At 41.3% G+C, this 20,064-nt stretch overlaps 1 long non-coding RNA gene across 1 annotated transcript; it reads right to left on the reverse strand.

Moving 5' to 3' along the window:
- Nucleotides 1–466: 466 nt before the first annotated feature.
- On the reverse strand, nucleotides 467–6,221 carry LOC120398856. Its single transcript, XR_005594751.1, has 3 exons — nucleotides 6,058–6,221; nucleotides 5,460–5,627; nucleotides 467–2,196 (listed from the first exon to the last, which is right to left on the reverse strand). It is a non-coding gene; the product is annotated as an uncharacterized LOC120398856 (long non-coding RNA).
- Between the last annotated feature and the right edge of the window lie 13,843 nt (nucleotides 6,222–20,064).

Genomic DNA, 20,064 nt, shown 5'->3' on the forward strand with positions numbered 1-20,064 from the left:
GTCCCATATGTTTTCTGTCTCTGGGCAGTGTTCATTAGAGGGATTCTTTCAGCTTGATCCTTTTGTATGGTCCCCTATCTGACCAATAGCATACCTCCCGTAGAGATTAGGGGTGGTTGTTCTGAGGGGACTCTGTATTTCTTATAAATTCATTTCATTTAATGCTATTTTCTAAGCCATTTAGGTGTCTGTACATTGGTGGATTTCTGACTTTCACATCCATATGTTAAGAGGGAAATAAGAAATATTTAAGAAAGCAGATAAAAGACTTGCAGTTTGGTTTGTGTTGTGAGTTAAACCAGCTGACACTGTTTTATTATTATTCCACTCATATTGCTTTGTTTGTACATTATATTCCTTTCCATTCTGTTTTGTCCATTTAGACTGCAAGCTCTTGGGGGCAGCGACTGTCTCTCTGGCTCCTAAGCACTATAATAATAAGTATTCATAATTATTAATAGCAAAATTAATAACTAATTTTTATAACTGCATTGCAGTTATAAAATCTTAGAGGCCCCAACTAAGATCAGTGCTCCATTGTGCTAGATGTTGTACATACAAGACAACAGACAAGCTCTGTCTAAAAGGTTTACAGGCTAATTAGACAAGAGGGAGAAAGTATTGTCATCCACTTTTTACGGATTGGGTAAAGAGGCACACAGAGATTGAGTGACTTTCTCAAGGTCCCATCAGATGTCTGTGGACAGAGCTGGGAATGACTCCAGATCTCCCAAGTACCAGTTCAGTGCTTTAATCACAAGGCCAACCTTGCTCCCTGCTAGGTTTTAAGATATGTTAGTTAAAATGCATTCACTTACACATTCTAACATCACCTATTTTCCTGCTCTAAACAATGTAGGGATCTTTGTGACCACGCTATGTCAAACAGCGCCCAGGGCTTTCCTTTCCCAGACTAGGCCAAACAGGCTAGCAAGGCAATAGAAAGACAATTTATTAAATAACTACAATCCTGATGATTTATTATTACTTTCTAATGATTATTTAAGAGATAAATTTATGGAACCACATGGAAAAACTTGAGGTTTTAATAAAAAAGCCTTAAAATAGGTTTGTTTTGAGAGTTTGTCAAGGTTTTGGGTAGGAGAACTGGAGGGGGATTCATTAACAACCTGACTGTAAATAAGAAGAACGTGCAACTGCTCTGTATTAATTAGTGAATACTATATTTTGTCCAAGTGCTGTAAGGGCTGTTTACTGTCTGACTGTATGGAGTTAAGTCAAAAGGGGCTGCTAGGAAAAACAAAGCACGGAATGAAAATGACTAGAGATAAGACATTCCAGGTAAAACACTTTGGAGTTAAGAGAACATTGACTAGGCTATTAATTGGGGCAAGCCTACCCACCTTGGCTCCAGCAAAATAAAAAGACCTATTTTACTAGGGATGGGAGCTGAAGATCAAAAGGACAGGAAACAGTTAAAAAGTTGCTCTCTCTAGAAAGACTGGTCAGTTGTCAGGGGGAGCAGGCTGCCTCAGAGAGAGGGTCCATGGAGAGAGTCTGAAGCAGTTGAACCTACCTGGCCAACATTGGGGGAGGGATATCTGGGTAAATAGACTTTTATTATTTTGAAATCCTTGTTCCTTTATGTTATGTGGGGTCCTACTGTTAAGAATCAACAATAATTTGTTTAGAGGCTACATGCAATATAGCCTTGATATACAATTCCTTATATATAGCACTGGTCACAGTTCACAAAGGGCAGATCTTCAGGTACTGAACTCAAGTTGGGCCTGTTGAAGTAATCATGGCCAGTATATAGGGATCTGTAACCCAGGTCCTGTGTGAAGAATGCGAGAACTGCACGAGTCCATGCCAAGAGAAGCAAGAGCTTGAGACTGGTCATCTGAGAGATGCACTCAGAGAAAGACAAGGTGCAGCTAACCTTGTAGCCAAGACAGTCAGTTTTCTGGACTATGGGTGTTTGGGGGATTGTTAACGAATACATCACATGTTAAAAGGGAAAAGAAAGGCCATGAAATAAGCAACACTAGATTAATACAGCCAACTACAGATGGATTAAAGAAGTGTTCATCAGTCGGTACCCCATGAGTAAGGATGTATTCAGAAGCCTGGGGACAGGCTGGTTTTTTTTGACTTCCTGGCCTCACTTCCATTTGGGTTCATCAACATGCCCAGTCTGTCACTCCAAGACAGCTGCTCTTTACAACAGTGTTTCTGAAAATGAAATCAAAGTATTGGCTCAGAATAATTGGCCCTATCACAAAGGTGCTATATTTTTCAGAGGTGATAACCAGAGGATCCCAGCTGTTTGCATGCCTGTGAAAGTCTGAGATTGTGGTGGAAGAACAAACAGACCAGTGCATTTCAATGTATTTTTATGTTATATATTGCAGTGGCTTTATAACTAATGAGTGGAATGAGTTCAGTGATATCAGCAGAGTATTAACTTCTGCTCAAGGGAGAACCTGGGCAGGCAGAAAACTAGATTTTAAAAGATACTTGGAATAACTTGGGATATATCTGCACCACCTGCACAAAAAGGTGGTGGTGCAGATATTTCCACTGAATATTTATCTGTGATTCCGGTTTTTAGACCTGCCAACACTGAGCTGCTGTACAGAGTAGAAGTTTGTCACTCAGCTATTAAGGTGATGGGGGACAAAAATACTGAGAAAGGTACTGAGAAAGGACACATATTGCAGATAAACATGGGATGATACTTGATAGAACTGCAGCAGACACTATTAAACTACTTAGATAATATAGATGTGAATTTGCTTCTCATGAACATAGGGAATGAATAATTCTGTCTGGAGCCAGGCACGATGCATCAGGTGCAATTGCTCCAAGTAGCTTTTAAAATCTGATTTTCTGCTGTCCTGTTTCTCCCTTGAGCAGAAGTTAATACTCTGCTGATATCACTGAACTCATTATCTAAGCCTAATGTTTAGAGTCAAGTTTTTAGAAGTGAAACACCAGTTTATTAACTCCATTGTGTCACTGTAGGGAGATTGTAAATCAAAGGCTGGTGTCTGCACTGGACAGGAAAGAATTACAAATTGGGGAAGAGAACGGGTGTAATCTCACAGAAACACAGGAAAAGGAAATACCAAGTGGAGTGGCAACCCTCTGTGGGTTTGCATTTCCTTTCACAGTTTGATTAACTAAATACAATTATAAACAAACATTTAGGGCCAAATTTATAAAATAAAAGGATAAATCCATTTCTGATTGTTTTGGCTTTTGCTGAAAAGGATGAAAAATAAATCAGCTTTCAGCAATCACAACTCTTCCCCCCCCCCAATTTTCCTCTCCCCCAACAAATGAAAATTGAAAACTTTTCATATATTCATAGAGTCCGATGCCAGAAGGCTTGTGATCATCTAGCTTGATTTCCTGCATAGCTCAGGCCATATTACTTCCCCTCCCCCCAATAATTCCTGCAGCATATATCTTTTAGAAAAAACATCCAGTCCTGATTTTAAGATGGCCAGAGATGGAGAATCCACCCTTAACATTTTTTTCCAATGGTTAATAATCAATGGTTAATTTTAGTTGGTCAGAGTGAATTTTCAATAAAACCAAATTTTTTTGGCTGGCTGGACAAAATGTTTTCATTGCCAAAAATGAATGGGTTTGATGGTCTTGTCAAAACCTTAAACAATTTTGTGGAAAAATTTCAACAAAAGAAATCTTTCATTTCAGAATTTCACAAGAAACAAATATTTCCTGATCAGTGCTTCTAAATACAATCTGCATTCAGAACTGTTCAAGATGCACATTCAAGACAGGTAATTACAAAATACAATCATAGGCCTGCAACTGAGCAAATATTTTGTTTATAATTTTTTTTCAAAATATGACTGTGAAATTCATCACTTACTTCTGGGATATACATTTATTAAATGTTCCAGGCAATTGTGAGCATTAGTTTGCATCCCATTTCCGAATAAAAATAATCTCATAAATAATACTTGGTCTCATCCCTAACAGGTGCCTAATCCAATGCCAAGAATGATTACTGCTAGAGAGGTAATAATGAAGAATTTAACACTTGTTTTTGCATGTACACATGCACAACCATGAAGGGTAGACAAACTGTACCTGAGACTATTTGACAAGTAGTTATATGAATATTGATAGTGCCTAAATGCCTCAATCAGGATCAGGGCCCAGTTGTGCTAGGCGATGAACGGAGTAAGACACAGTCTGTGCCCCGAAGACCTTATGATCAAACGCCCTCATCCTGAAAACACTTGGACATGTCCCCTTTGAGTCAAATTAAATATGTGCCTCTGGACCCAATCCTGCCACTGTATCTGCTTGGGCAGACTCCTAACATCAACAAGGATCAGCAGCCCAACTACCACATGCACCCGCAGGATCAGAGCCTAACCAGCTGCAGGGCCTAAAATGACAAAAACCAGATGAAGGGTGAGGGAAAGAGAGACAACATGACAGCAATGTGAGTAGCATGACATGTTGTGTCAATATATAGGGCAAGTCATACGGTGTGATAGATCCTCTGGTTTTTTCTGTATGGGAAGAAAGGGGTTGGCTTTTAGTTTTGCCTATTGTCTATTTTATTATTTGTCTTTGCCTCTTACCCTCCCAATGTTGCTGCAGGAGAACTGTGCGGTCCTTGTGCCTCAAACAAGAAGGAGCCCCTTCCACAAGTGTGCTCGAATGCACAACAACAGTCTATTTTGCTGTTCTGTATTTCAAGGTCTGTGAGCACGTCCAGCATGAAGCCCTAGTTTTAGGCATTTATAACTCGGCTGAAGAAAATTAACTCATTTAAACATTTCCAAAACAACTGTCCAGCCCTGTGGGGTGCTGATCACTTCAGCATTGACTGTGCTCAGTATGCTGCAGAAGGAGCTCACCAGTGCACAGATTCAGATCCCGAGGGTTAGGTTCTGCACCCAAGTGAAATCAGTAGCAAAACTTCCCATTGATTTATAATAATTGTACAGCATCAAGGCCCAAGTTGCCAATATCATCAATAATACATGCATAGGGGCACAAGGAGAAAAGTGTGTGTATAAAATATGCAGCATAAACTAGGTAAACAGAGCCACCTAGTCATGAGAGGTGCTTTAGCACATACATTTTGCGTGGACAGCCATATTTCAAAATTTAGTTGTCAGAGTCAGCTTGCAACTTATACCAGCAAAGCTGTGCTTTAACTGGGTACAACTTACTCCACCCAACCCAAGTGAAACAAGCCATAGTGGTAAAAGCACAGTTTAGCTGCTGTAACTGCATTTATACTAGGAGGTTTTTGCCAGTACAGTTATGTAAGTCAGGGGTCACACCTATTGACAACTGTCACCAACATAGCTATGTAGTCAGAAGTCTGTGGTGTTGCCTTAGACTGCAACCACCTTGGAGCAGTGAATGTGTCTTGGTCTATTTCTGTTTAAAGCACTTGGCGGTGGTCAGAAACAGCTCAGCTCAAAGGTTGTTTTGCTCACCTGGGAACACAATGAGTCTTTGTAAGGTGGTCACAGTTGTCCCTCCATCTGTCTGGGACGGAGGCCATGCCGCCTCACTACAAGTCCTCTGGAAGGGCACAGTTTAGGGGGGAATTAACACCAGGGTCTCTGCCACTCAGCAGGGTAGCACAGTCAGGAGGCTCTGCCCTGTAGTCAGGAGACAGCAATAACAAGTCTATTAGCTCAAGCCCTCAGCAGCACAGGGCAGCAAAGTCATGAGGCTCTGGCCTGTATTCAGGACAGAGTAATAATGAGTCTATGAGCCCAGGTCTCAAAGAAGGTGGGGCAGGAAACAGTCGGGGGTCCTGGTTCTGGCAGACCACCAACAAACATAGGCCTCTTGGTCTATGGTGGGGAGGCTGCCACCCCAAGGGTGGGGTGGCAAAGGCAGGAGGACATGGGCCCACCTGACTCTACCTCATCCCAACCCAGGGCCCTAACAGTGGTGGAGTGGTCTGCCACTGGTCAGCAGGGAAATGCAGCTGCAACACACTGGCCAGCTGTCAGTCAGCAACACAGCCAAACTATATTTTACTCCCCTGGGCTACTTCCTACATTCCTGTTTGAGTGGGGGTACCTGGGTCATTGTCTGTCTCACAGGGATAAATGGATCAGAGCAGCCCCAGCAATTCCTCGGTGTCTTCAGTGACTGGCAGCTCTGGCAGTCCTTCCAGATCTCAGGCACTGTAGTGGTTGCTGTCAGGTCTGCACTCCAGCAGCTTGTGAGAGATGTCCTTCTCCTCTGGCAGCTCCTCTCCAATTGAGCTGGAGGGCCTGCCTTTTATACTTCCAGTTCCTGTCCCGCCCTCTGCTTCCGGCAGGGCAGGCATGGGTGTCCCGGCTCTGCCCACCAGGGGGTGTTTGCAGCTGTCCCTTTGTCCATCAGGGAGGGAGGGAGGCCACCCCCCCCCCGCTCACTACAGCCTGCCAATGTGCAGATTTCCATTGTTTGTGCTAGTGATGGGAAAATGAGCTTCTCTGGGAGTTCAAAGAGTTCATTTAACTTTCCCCTTACCTTTGTTTGCACACACCATGGAAGTATCAGGATAGCGAAAAATGCAGACTTGTCACTATCTCTAATTTGGCTGAAATTGAGAAGTACCGGAAGTTTCACAAGAAATCCTGTTCTTGTGAGTTTTCCAGCTCAATTGTAAACCAAGGATTTAGATACCACAAGCTGCCACCAGTTCAGGCTTTAACAAACTTGTCTCAGGTGAGAATGATTGATCTCACCACAACCTTTCAGGATCTTAAAGGCTGGTTGTGTGTGTGGTGGGGGATAAGAATTAAAAAGATGTCTGTGCAGGATTGGGAGTTGTCATCTACTAATCCTCAGGAGAGAAATTGGGAAAGAACCTTCCTGAAGTTGCTAGAGTGAGAAAGAACAGGCTCAGGTGTCCTCTCACTCAACATGCTGGGGCAGAGAAACCTATTGGGAGATACAGGATTATTATTAGTATTTATTTTTGTATTACCATAGTAGTTAAGAGCCTTACTCATGTTTGTAAGACTTCCATTACATTAGGGAAGCACATAGAAGCCTGAACTCCACAAACTTTGATGTTGAGTGACAACAGCCTTTGAGTATTTTCTCTTTTTTTAAATAAAAAAAATATTTTGGTTACCAGCCAGCATTAAGAAGGAGTCTTATTACTGAGTTAGTGTAACCCATCAGTTAGAAAAATGTCATTGCTACCACATTAGGCACATAACTGGTGGTCACCACAAGGGTATGTGTAGATGCTGGATGTGGTGCAGTTTTTCTACATCGTGTAATGCTTAAATGTTATTGGGCATTGGATCTGAAAAAAAAATCATAAAATGACAAAAAGGGCCACAACTTGTATAAAGAGTTTCATTTTGACCAAAGTTGGCAGAAAGCTACTAAATACAATTGATAATGCAACTATGTACTCAAAATAGTACAGTTTTGGAAAGTTTGGGAACTATTTAGCTGCAGATGATATATTCTATGCATCTGCCTCTACTTTTTTGTCTTCGGTTAAAGCAAAAGTCTGTAGAAGTGTGACAGTGTGAGTTTGCAGATTATCAGTATCATCATTTGTAGAATGCACTGATATGAGAAAAGATTTTGTCTGCTATTTTTATGAAAAAGCAGCAAAGAATCCTGTGGCACCTTATAGACTAACAGATGTTTTGCAGCATGAGCTTTCGTGGGTGAATGCACTGCTTGCATCCGAAGAAGTGGGTATTCACCCACGAAAGCTCATGCTGCAAAACATCTGTTAGTCTATAAGGTGCCACAGGATTCTTTGCTGCTTCTACAGAACCAGACTAACACGGCTACCCCTCTGATACTATTTTTATGAAGTTATGCAGATAATAAGATCTTTACCCCAGTTATAAAATATTTTCTATGTTTAAAATGCTCTGGCAGATGTCATGAACAGCCCCAGTCACACCAACAGCTCATGGACCCTTACGTTACCCAAGGCAAAATCTGTTCAGATACATTTCTGTTCTGGGAAAACTATGTGACAGATTTCTCCCAACTACTGATGGATTATGTAGCAGAAAAGAGAGATGATAACAAATCTGTGGAACCTGAGACATTTGCAGAGATGATTCCCCTTGACTTTCAGTGTGGTCATGTGAATTATGCTTGATGGGGTTGTATAAACATAGCAAAAGCCAAACTTCTGGAGAAGAAGCCAGTTATATATCATGCCCTCAATGATTGTCAGGGAGCAGTATGCTAGACTGCCAGACCTTTCAGTGATGTATGGCATGACATGGCCAACAAGCAATTTTTCACCAGGGACTGTGGGAAGCATCAGCATCTTTTCGCAAAAGATAAGGCTCTGACCAACTGACTGCACAGCTATGAGAAAACAAACATGTGGAATGCAGCCTTCAGCAACTCTCCACAAAGAAGCCACCACAAAACACATGGCTGCAGATGAAACTGCTGTCCAAGATATTATACAATTTATGACTGAAAGAATGACAGATCCTTTTAGCACTGAACCTGGGACAAATCCAGCCAACAGACAGCTATTTGTGAACATTGCAATGTCTGCTATGGCCCCCCTAAAACTGCGGAATTTTTGTGCGTGATATGAGTCTCCACAAGTAATAAGCCATGTGTATTCAGCAAGCTGACAGGTATTGCCCAGTCCAGAGATGTTGATATCCAGGGTTTGATGAAGTATGAGCTGGCATATGTCCACCTTTCCCTCTTTGACTTGGATGGATCTCAATGAAAGACCAAAAAGAGCAACACATTGTCTTGGCTGGAGAAAAAAAATCTGCCAATGAGCTGTCAAAAAAATCTGTCAATGTTACCAGCATCACTGAGCCAGCATTAATCATTACTGACCTCATGATGCTTCTGCAAATAGTGTGCACTAATACCGGGGAGTTGTCTGAGCAACAGTTGAATACTATCCTTAGACTAAAATGTCAATACACTGCTGTTGTTAGTGACAATTATGCAAATAAAGAATCAATCAAGTCTGGTAAGAGAGCTTGCAGGGGGAATGTTCAAATGCAAGAAGTTCAGAACCTCATTGTGTTAACACCGTTACCAAAACAACGCTTGAATATGATATCAAATTCAAAGAATAAAACAAACATGGTAAACTTTCTCCAAGTGACTGGATCAGGAAGAGTGAACATAGATTGTCACCTACTCATGAAATGTACTGGTGGATTCACAACTTCTCATGAGCAGTGAAAGTAGTGCCCGGCTGCCATTCTGCAATACTAGACTAGAAGCAGATCATGAGGAAGCAAATTTACACATGTTCTGGCATGTTGCTCGTGCAAAGCAAGCACTCACAGTAAACAAGGTGCTAAAGTAGAACTTGAACTCAGGTGTTGCATCTATGTGCCCAAGATATTGCTCTGTTCTCGGGGGTAGACAAATTCTATTTCAAAACCAGCATTGGCCAAAAGAAGAGATTCACTCCCTTGCATAGAGTGGCTATGGAGCTGGGAACAGACGTGTCTTATACTGCCAAATATTCATGCTGTCAGTGGATGTGACTCTACCTCAGCTTTCAATGGCAAAGGAAAAAAGAGATGGCTGAAGACAGCACCCAGAGCTCATGTAGGGATTGAAACATTTTGAGAGCAGGACATCTCAAATAGAGGAAGTGACAGAGGCAGTCCGTATGTCACTGGTATCTTTATTGTATTGTGGTAAGAAGTAAGCATCTCTGGGTAACGTGCAGTATGAGTTGTTTGCTAAGAAGAACAAAGCAAGAGAGAAACTGTCACCAACAATGGACTCCTTCAGGCAGCACCTGTAATATGCAAATTATCAGACATACATATGGAATCATGCAACGGTTCAGTATCTTCAAGTGTCAGCAATGAGTGGGTGACAGATAGCAAGGGATGTCTTGTTCCTAACATGATGGCGCTGCTACCCCACTTGTTCCAGAAGCCATCCTGACCTTTGTGTAACAAGAAGATGCAAATGTCACAGGGAAGATTCGGTGTGCTCTATTCCATGCACCTGTGACAGTGACGAGTATAGCGAAAGAGCACTGAACACATCAGACACAGATTCTAAGGGGGAATAGAAGTGTTTCAACTATCTGCAAATCACTGTGACTATATTTCTGAGTAAATATAGCTTGAAAGGGTGTTGCATTAGACATTGGGTAGCTCATAGTTATATCTAGGGGTTACATAAGAGTACATGGTTATACTTTGTTATTCACATGATATACTCATACAAGACATTCTACAGCCCTTACACAACGGTAATGACTTTTAGAAGTAGCTTACGTGTATTGTCATGGTATTCAGTGATAGTAACAAGATTATTACAGTTGTATCATGTGTGCTTTAGACTTGTGTCTTCAGATAACATCAGATAACATCATATTTTATAATTAGGGGACAGGGATTTTATGATGTGTATAACTTTGTAAAAATAGCAGACAGAAAAACTTCTCAAATCAATCCATTCTACAAATAATGCCAAATATTTTGATGTATTACATGATACAAACAAGCTCACATGGTCATGTGACTTTTCATTTAACTGAAGGCAAAAAAGTAGAGGCAAATGCATAGAATATATCACCTGGGGCTAAATAGTTCCCAAACTTTCCCAAACAGTACTATTTTGAGTACATAGTTGGATTATCAATTGTATTTAGTAGCATTGTGCCAATTTTGGTCAAAATGAAACTTGTTGTGGCCCGTTTTGTGATTTTATGATGTTTTTCAGATTGGATGCCCACTAACATTTAAGCATTACGTGATATAGAAAAACTGCACCATTTCCAGCATCTACATTCATCTGGATGTTGAACACAATGCCTAACATTGATAGCAATGACATTTTTCTAGCTCTTGAGTTACTCTTCGGTGCCCAGAATGGTAGACCAATCGCAGTTGTTAACCTGGTATATCAGTTCTAAGTGCCTTTCTGTAACATGCAATGGTGGAGAGGCAGGAGAAGTATATTTTTTTCCAGAATTATATTTCCCCCCTAGTGAACATTTATTTTCAGGCAATGTAGTGTCACTTTAAGGTTTCCTTTCTTTGTGCCTGCTCTCAACCTATGACAATCCCAGTTTTGAGCTTAGTGTATATCAAGTGTGAATGTGTGCATGTGTGTGTGTAATGTGCCAGCTTTTCTAGAGACTTTTTCTGGCTATTCTCCAGGCAATCAGGTGTCACCAAGTTGAAGGAAGTCAAATTTCTGCACCTCTCTGAAGCGAGTGTCACAATAGTGTGGGCCCAAATTTTGAACTTCAGCCTCCTCTCACCTTCAGCGACCACCTGCTGTGCCCCTTCTTCATTTTCCAACTCCGCAAACCTGTTCCTGAGCTCTATTTCTCCTTCGCTGGCCCGTCTTTTCTTCTGCCTGGTTCTCTTAGTCATATGCTTCCACTGTCCACTTTCCTCACCCAGCAGTCTCCCCTCAGAATTCTTTGGTCCTGCTTCCATCTGCAAGTCTGAGCTTTTCCCTTCAGTCTCCTCATGTCTTTGCTCCATCATCTGCTTGAACCCCCCTTCTAAACTCAACCAGAGTTTCCACCTGCATCTCCAATCCTTGTATCTTCTTTTCTATCAGCTCTATCAGGCGGCACTTCATGCAGACGAAACTCTTTTCAGGTACCCCCTTCCAGGATCATGTACATGCCGCAGCTTCCACATCCAGTCATCTTCATTGTGTCTTCCACTGCTTGGGTCACTACTACTGCTGCCTCTGTATCTGTCATAGCCTTCCCACCTAAATCCTGTTAGTCTGGAAACACAAACCAAACCAAAACACCACCACCCACAGCAAAACAACCCCCCAACGAGTACCAAAACACTGCCAGAACACCAAACACTCCCTTCACTAGCCTGTCTATTCCTCCGCCTGCCTCTCTTAGTCTTTTCCCCAAACTCCCCTTGCAAACTCCCAGTCAAACTCCTCTGTTTACCGCTCTGTTTGCTGGCTCCTGTGCTGCTGCCTGACTGGCTGGCTACCTCGATAGGACCCCGTCAGAGAGGCCCTGCCCCCTAATAAGGGCTCAGCTTCTCTCCCAGAACACTGCCTCTACCAGTCTCTACACAAACAAATACAAATAGCTACCTTCTCCTCCAACAGAACTCCCACTCAAACCCCACTGTTTACAGCTCTGTTTGCATTTACTATATTGGACTCCAAAGACACAAACTTAATTCAATAAGATTTTTCAAGGATATTGCAGGAAATTGCCATATCTGTCACACCCCCAACAAACATTCTCTCTGGAAAAGTATGTGCCAAGTGCCCAATTATGCAGAGAAACAAACTGGACTACTGAGCACGACAGACATGAGAAGAGTTGGAAAGGGGGAAAATATCAAAAGCAAGTTCTGGAAAAGTGGTCTGTAATCTTTCTATTTTATGGCAATGGAAACAGGTATGACTCATGGTCAAGAGAGCGAGAAGAAATATCCCACCTTTCACACGCCATCTCAGGATGGGCAGAGTGCTGACCAATCACTTAGGCAACCCCCTGAAAGATTAGGTTGTATATATAAATACACATTTTTAATGTATTTTTTTCAATGCATGCCATATGGACATTTGAGTGCTTCCTACCAATTTGCCTCACGTGATCATGACCAAGGAACAGGAAAATTGGAATGTAAGAGGGATTTTGTTAATAAGCCCTTTTAAATGACACTTTTATAGTCCACCTCTCAAAGGAGTACAGTGCCAACTTTGTTGTGAGGCAGATGGTAGTGAAAAAGGTAGATGCGACTCTGATCATTTAGCAGGCAAATTAATTTACGTGACAGTAACCAGCCTCCAAATTGGGTTTATTGACTCATTACCGTTTCTCCAAAATGCCAAATTTTATATTTTAAAGAAGCTGAAGGTTATTTTCACAGGTTTAAAAAAAGAAAACTGAATAAATCCAAAGCTGTAGAAGGCCTGCATTAAAGCTATGTAGCTTAAGCTCAAGGATTTCATAGATGAGCTAAGAATCTTGAGGAAATCCCAAATGGTGATCAAACTCACTTTTTCCAAATGTAAGTGGTTTTACTTTATTAGTAATGCCACCCCAAGAAGGTGCAATTAAACATTAATACCGAACCTATAAATGAGGAAAACAAACTGAAATGTTATAATGACCTATTCCACCAGCATTTAGCAGGGCCACCCAGAGGATACAGGAGGCCTGGGGTCTTCAGTGGGGGGGGCTACTGCCGAATTCCCGCCGAAGACCCGGCACTTTGGCAGCAGGTTCCGGAGCGGAAGGACCCCCCGCTGCAGGTCTTCGGGGCACTTTGGCGGCAGGTCCCGGAGCGGAAGGACCCCCGCCGCCAAATTGCCGACGAAGACCCGGAGCGGAAGAAGCTCCGGGGGCCCGGACCCTGAGAGAGTTTTCCGGGGCCCCCGGAGTGAGTGAAAGACCCTGCTCCAGGGCCCCCGAAAAACTCTTGGGGGGGCCCCTGCAGGGTCTGGGGCCTGGGGCAAATTGCCCCACTTGCCCCCCCCGGGCGGCCCTGGCATTTAGATACTTGAACATTCATTGTTTAAAGACATTCCTAAGCCACCTTCAGTTTACAAAAGGTCAAAAGTTCAGAGTGAAAAGTAACCATGGACCCTTGGCCTACCTGTTCAGCTTTCAAAGTTTTATGCCAAGATATTGCCCCATATAAACTACTAAATACCCTCATTTGGAAAACTCTGTAGCTTGACACAACAGACTAGATTAAAAGATAACACTGGAGCTTTAACTTTCAAACTCCTACTTGCAATTCGTTTAGGCAAACACACCTGCCTCTACTTCTGCTTCACCCTCGTCCCTTTCTGCATTTATCTGTTTATTCACTTGTGGGCTGTTTAAATCCTAGATTGTGAGTTCGCTGGGACAAGGATTTACCTTGTTGGTACAGTGCCTAATCAATGGTGCCCTAATATCTGTTTGGGGTCTTTAGTTCTATCACACTGGAATAATAACTACTAGCAATCCTAGTTTTGTTGGTTTAAATCTCACTGCTTCCCTTATTTGAATGCAGTTATTTCTGGTGTGGTGCTGTAAATCAGAGAGGATTATATATACACACACACACACACACATATATATATACATGCACATACATATACATGCGCACACACGTGAAATCAGAGGAGATTTTAGAAGGTTTCTTTAGAATTATAGTGCTAAAAGCTATACAACTCTATTATACTGGTATAGAGAACTCTGATCTTAATTATGAGAGAAGCTTGTATGACATGTCATGAAATAGTCCCAATCAGGTACACACACCAAAATTAAGAGCTTAACATACTGATAGTGGACTGGTGCAGGGATGTGGTGCAAAGGAAAAGATGGGCTTGAATATCAAACATTCCCTAACAGTGAGTTCTATTAGACTGTAGACAATTTCCCAAGGGAAGCTGTGGAAGATCAATGACTTGAGTAATCTAGAATTATTCTGGACGAAGCCTGAAAGAGTTTCGTGGTGGTGGTGGGGCAAATAAGTATTGGCAGGGAGATGAAGAAGAGTTATTAAATTCAATAACCACACACCTGCTACAGCAAGCACAAGAAAAAAGAAGGAGGTGGGAGTATGTTGGGGTTATGGGCAGTGGCTTCCGACATAACACTAATCCAAAAAAGTATTATTGGATGCAACAAGAAATTCTGTTGGTGATTCCTCACCAAGATGGTGGGAACAGTGTGTGTCTTGTCCTCCTACCTGAGGATATCTAAGCCATGGTGGTGCCTCTGTGAGGTTTCATGAAGGGGTATTATGATATGACAAAAATAGCCCTTTTCATGTAGGGCTCAGCCTTTTCCATCCCTTTGTGAAGGCAGTAATTTGAGCCTCAAATAAGAGAGAAGGAGAAAACGGTGAAGATGTGGAAAGTAAAATCTCTGTGGGGTGGGGTACACCTAGCACAACTGGATTCACTAGTGTTCTTTTCAAGTCTGATTTGGATTGTTATACAAGCCTATCACTATCTAAATATTTATTTTTCCTTGGATGACTGAGCTGTTCAGTTCGTAATTCATCCTCTAAAGAAAGCGGATGAGATCAGGCTATTTCTAGTAGGTGGGTTGTGCCCATTTGATCTGAGCTGCAGGGGCCTCCACACATCATTGAATAATTGGGCTCCTGCATGATAGTGATTAGCCTTAGTGTGAAGAAAATGGGCCCCCCTCTCTGTAGGCATAATGATGGTGACACAGTATGCTTGATATAACCAGCTATGATACAACAGCATAGGAACATAGGCTAATTTTACTACCACTGATAAAATAACAATGTTCTTAGAAAAACTACTTTGATGATATAAAAGACTGACAAGGCCTTAGTACTTTTCCCTTCTATAGATCGATCTAGCCACAGGTGGCACTAGAGTAATGCTTTCTTTTAGCATATAACTATTTTAACCAAAATAATATGTAAGAGTTTACAGCTAACTCATGCATGTTATATTAACACATTTACTATACACAGATTCAGACATATCAGCAGACTTGGATTGAAACATAAAGTTTATCAATATTAGGAACCAATTAAAGTCTTCTGTCCACAAAAAGGGAAGTGATTTTTCTAACTATTTTGCAGAGCTAGACTCAGCTGTAGTATTTATCATGCATCCCAAGTGGTCTGTAAATGTAGTTAAAATAATTTCCATGAGAATTATTAGCAGTTTGTAACTAACATGATTAATGGGAACCCACTAGCTAGTCTGGTGATTAGGGTACACACTGAGGAGGTGGGAGATCCAAGTTCAAATCCCTGCTCTGGTGATCAATTATTTATAAAAAGTGGAATAGTTTCAAAAGCTATTGATCAGTACCAGAATATTCCATAGTCTGGACACACAGCTGAGAAGTAGGAGACCTAAGTGGAAATACCTTCTTAGGCAGAGAGGGAAACTGAACCTGAACTTCTCACATCCTTGGTAAGTACACTAACCACTGGGCTACGGTTATAGGAAGGGTGGCATTCCTACTACCTCCTCATCCCATCACACCCACCCTCCTGTTTTCTGAATCTAACTGTCTAAAAGGAATCAAAAAATCAATTTCAGATTGAATAAAACATGATTCATAGGTTCCAAGGTCAGAAGGGATCATTGCGATCATCTAATCTGACCTCCTGTCTAACACAGGCCATAGATATAATACCTAGATCAGATCTTTTATAAAAACTGTGATGTTATTGACATGAACTGTGACCATATAGATCACTGTTGTAACCAGGGTTCAATGGTTGCACCAGCTCTTGTACAGAGATCAAGTGGGGTGTCTATGGAAAGGTGGCAGTTTGCTTGTTATGATTATGCTGTCTGTATGTGTGTATCATTTTTGTATTTGAAGTTATGAATATTGGCTGTGTCTTGTATCTCAATGTGTTTGATTCTAAGTCGCCTCAGTGAAGCATCTGGTCAGCTTCTAGAGAAAGGACTAGTCTCAGTAAGTACTCAGTCAAGAAACACTTAACTGACAATGAACTTTGGGAGATGCCAATCCACATCTGAGCTTTCCTGGGAACGTTCAAAGTAACATGTAAACAATGGCGTCGCCCTGCAAAAAGCTGAATCATTCATGGACATGTGACTTGCCTGGTGGCTACAAACTGCATCTTGTTGCTGTGACTTTGCACAGAAGAACGAAGGGGTTTCCAGCCACAAGAGAGAGAATATAAAAGGCCCTGGAAGCCTCTTCCTTTTGTCTTCAGCTGGCTCGAGAGATGGCCTCTCCACCCCTAGAGATGCCTGAAAGAAACTGGAACAAAGGACAGTAACTATGGGGGTGTGAGTGATTGCTGGACCTAGACTAAGAAGGAGTCCAGTCTGTGAAAGGAGCTTATTGGGACATCGCTGAGGGTGAGATTCACCAGTATTCAGTTTCCTACTGTATTAGGCTTAGACTTGCGTGGTTTTGTTTTATTTTGCTTGGTAATTTACTTTGTTCTGTCTGTTATTACTTTGTTCTGTCTGTTATTAAATCCTACTTTTTATATTTAATAAAATCACTTTTGCTTATTATTGAACCCAGAGTTAGTGACCAATACCTGGGGATGCAAACAAATGTGCATCTCTCTCTATCAGCGTTACTGAGGGCGGACAATTTATGAGTTTACCTTGTATACGCTGTATACAGAGTAAAACAGATTTATTTGGGGTTTGGATCCCATTGGGAACTGGGTATCTGGGTGCTGGAGACAGGAACACTTCTTAAGCTGTTTTCAGTTAAGTCTGCAGCTTTGGGGTGCGTGGTTCAGATCTGGGTCTGTGTTGGAGCAGACTGGCGTGTCTGGCTCAACAAGGAAGGGTTCTGGAGGCCCAAACTGGCAGAGAAAATGGGCTCAGAGGTAGTCTCAGCACATCAGGTGACAGTCCTAAAGGAGTCTCTGTGACCGAACCCATCACAAAAACATCCAATCTTGGTTTAAAAATGGTCAGCGATGGAGAATCCACCATGCCCCGTGGTAAATTATTCCATTGGTTAATTACTCTTACCGTTAGAGCCCATTATTGAATATTTGTTCCCCATGTAGGTACTTACAGACTGTAATCAAGTCCTCTTAACCTTTTCTTCGATAAGCTAAATAGATTGATCTTCTGGAGTCTATCTCTATAAGGCATATGTTCTAATCCTTTAATCATTCTCCCAACACTTCTCTGAATCTCTCCAATTTATCAACATTCTTCTTGAATTGTGGACACCAGGACTGGACACAGTATTCCAGCAGCAGTCACACCAGTGCCAAATGCAGAAGTAATATAATCTGCCTACTCCTACACAAGATTCCCATAATTATGCATCCAAGGATTGCATTAACCCTTTTGGTCATAATGTTGCATTGGGAGCTCATGTTCAGCTGATTATCCACCATGAGCCTCAAATCTTTTTTTCAGTCATGGCTTCCAAGGCTGGAGTCCCTCAAATTGTAAGTATGGCCTACATTCTTTGTTCCTAGATACATACATTTACAATTAGCCATATTAAAACGTATATAGCTTTCTTGAACCCAGCTTACCAAGCGATCAAGATCATTCTGTATCAGTGACCTGCCCTCTTCATTATTTACCACTCCCTCAACTTTTGTGTCATCTTCTAACTTTATCAGTGAGATTCTGCATTTTCTTCATTAATAAACATGTTAAATAGCATAGGACCAAGAACTAATCCCTGCAGGACCCCACTAGAAACACTCCCATTCGATGATGATTCCCCATATACAATTACATTTTGAGACCCATCAGTTAGCCAGCTTTTAATCCATTTAACATATGCCATGTTAATTTTATATCTTTCTAGTTTTTTAATCAAAATATCATACAGTATCAAGTCAAATGTCCTACAGAAATTGAAGTACATTACACCATCACTATCATTACCTTTATCAACCAAATTTGTAATCTCATAAAAAATCTATTTTTAATGACAGGATCTATTTTTCATTAACCCACATTGATAGTCATTAATTACATTACCTTCTTGGATTTTTTTTATTAACTGAGACCCAATTAATTAATGGATATTTTCAATTTGCTGAATTTTTTTTGCAACTTTTTTATTTGGTTTGAGTGAAATGCATTTTTGTTTGTTTGAAACTGCCAGTGAACAGAAAAATCAGTTATTTACCCAGCTCTATGTATAAGGCCATACATGTTTTGTTTATTCTCAGTTAGGGCTGGCAAACCATTTACAGTAATTTGATTAATTTAATCCCTCTCTTCTCTGCTAATAAATTATCCACAAACATATTTCGGTTTCTATGAATTTGCTACTAAGAATTATTCAACAAGTTTATGCAAACATGCTTTAACCTATAGGTAGCTTGTAAAGTATTCCCTACTACTGTTGCTTAGAGAATGCAACATTTGTAATTTATTATCTGTACTGTGTGATTGGTCATTTAAGGCCATAGACTTGCATTTGATTTCTGATTCCTGCATGTGTACCACTATGGTATCAAAATATCTGTCTGGATGACTCCCAGAACCACACAGATCTTGAAAGAGGTTGCAAGAATAATCACGTAAATATGTATTTGTATGAGTATTTTTGACATTCTCTGTGTGAACATTCATTACAAAAAAAATCACTCAGATGAAAGTTTAGAGAAAGTGAATAAATGTGGTCACAGGCACTAGGAAAACAAATTTGTGGTTATTTAAATTGTTTGCAAATACACCTCTACCCTGATATAACGCTGTCCTTGGAGCCAAAAAATCTTACTGCGTGATAGGTGAAACCGCGTTATATTGAACTTGCTTTGATCTGCCAGAGCGCGCAGCCCCCCCTGCCCCCCGGAGCACTGCTTTACTGCGTTATATTCGAATTCGTGTTATATTGGGTTGCGTTATATTGGGGTAGATGTGTACCATTTTCCCCCCCTCTCCACTTCTTCTTCTTCTCAAACAGGCCCTTGATTCAAGAAGGACATTATCACCAGCTATAACAAAGTATATCTTTAGCAAAACAACAGTTTTCCAAGCCTTCTAATAATTTTTTTCACCTCAGTAAATTTCTTTTTATTATTTGTATTGTAATATCACCAGGAGAGGCCCCAACTAAGAGCAGTGCTCAAAATGGAGACAGCTTCTGCCCCAAAGAGCTTACAATCAAAACAGACAAGGTGGACAAAGGAACTGTCAGGAGAAAGAGAGATACGTTCAAGCAGAAAATTGGAAACTGAGGCACAGAGAGAAAGAGACAGATTTGCACAAAGTGCTCAGTACCCAGAGTTGAGACCAGAATGGAAACTGCTGCATGCTGAGCATAGGAAAATCTGGGCACTTCACTTAGGTTCATAAATAGGTATGGAGTTCTTTATTAAAAAAAAAAAAAACTGGCTATAGGTCACACAGGAAGTCTATGGCAGAACCAGAGAGTGAACCAAAATATCTTGCCTTAACCACAAGACCAAACGTCTCCCTGTAAAAGCCTTTCAGCAAAGGCCTCCTTGGTCTCCCTTTACTGAAGGCCTTTCTTTAACCTTTGCTGAAAAAGGCACTTCAGGACTCCCTTTGGAGAGTATCACTGCCTCTTAAAGCCTTGCCATCAGAGGTTGGGCTCTCATCCTTCAGAAAAGAGGAATTCACTGGTCCCTAGCTGCCAAGGGAACAAGAGAATGGACCTTGAAA

The sequence above is a fragment of the Mauremys reevesii genome, linkage group 2, assembly GCF_016161935.1.
Source record: "Mauremys reevesii isolate NIE-2019 linkage group 2, ASM1616193v1, whole genome shotgun sequence".
In the NCBI taxonomy this organism is placed as follows: domain Eukaryota; kingdom Metazoa; phylum Chordata; order Testudines; family Geoemydidae; genus Mauremys; species Mauremys reevesii.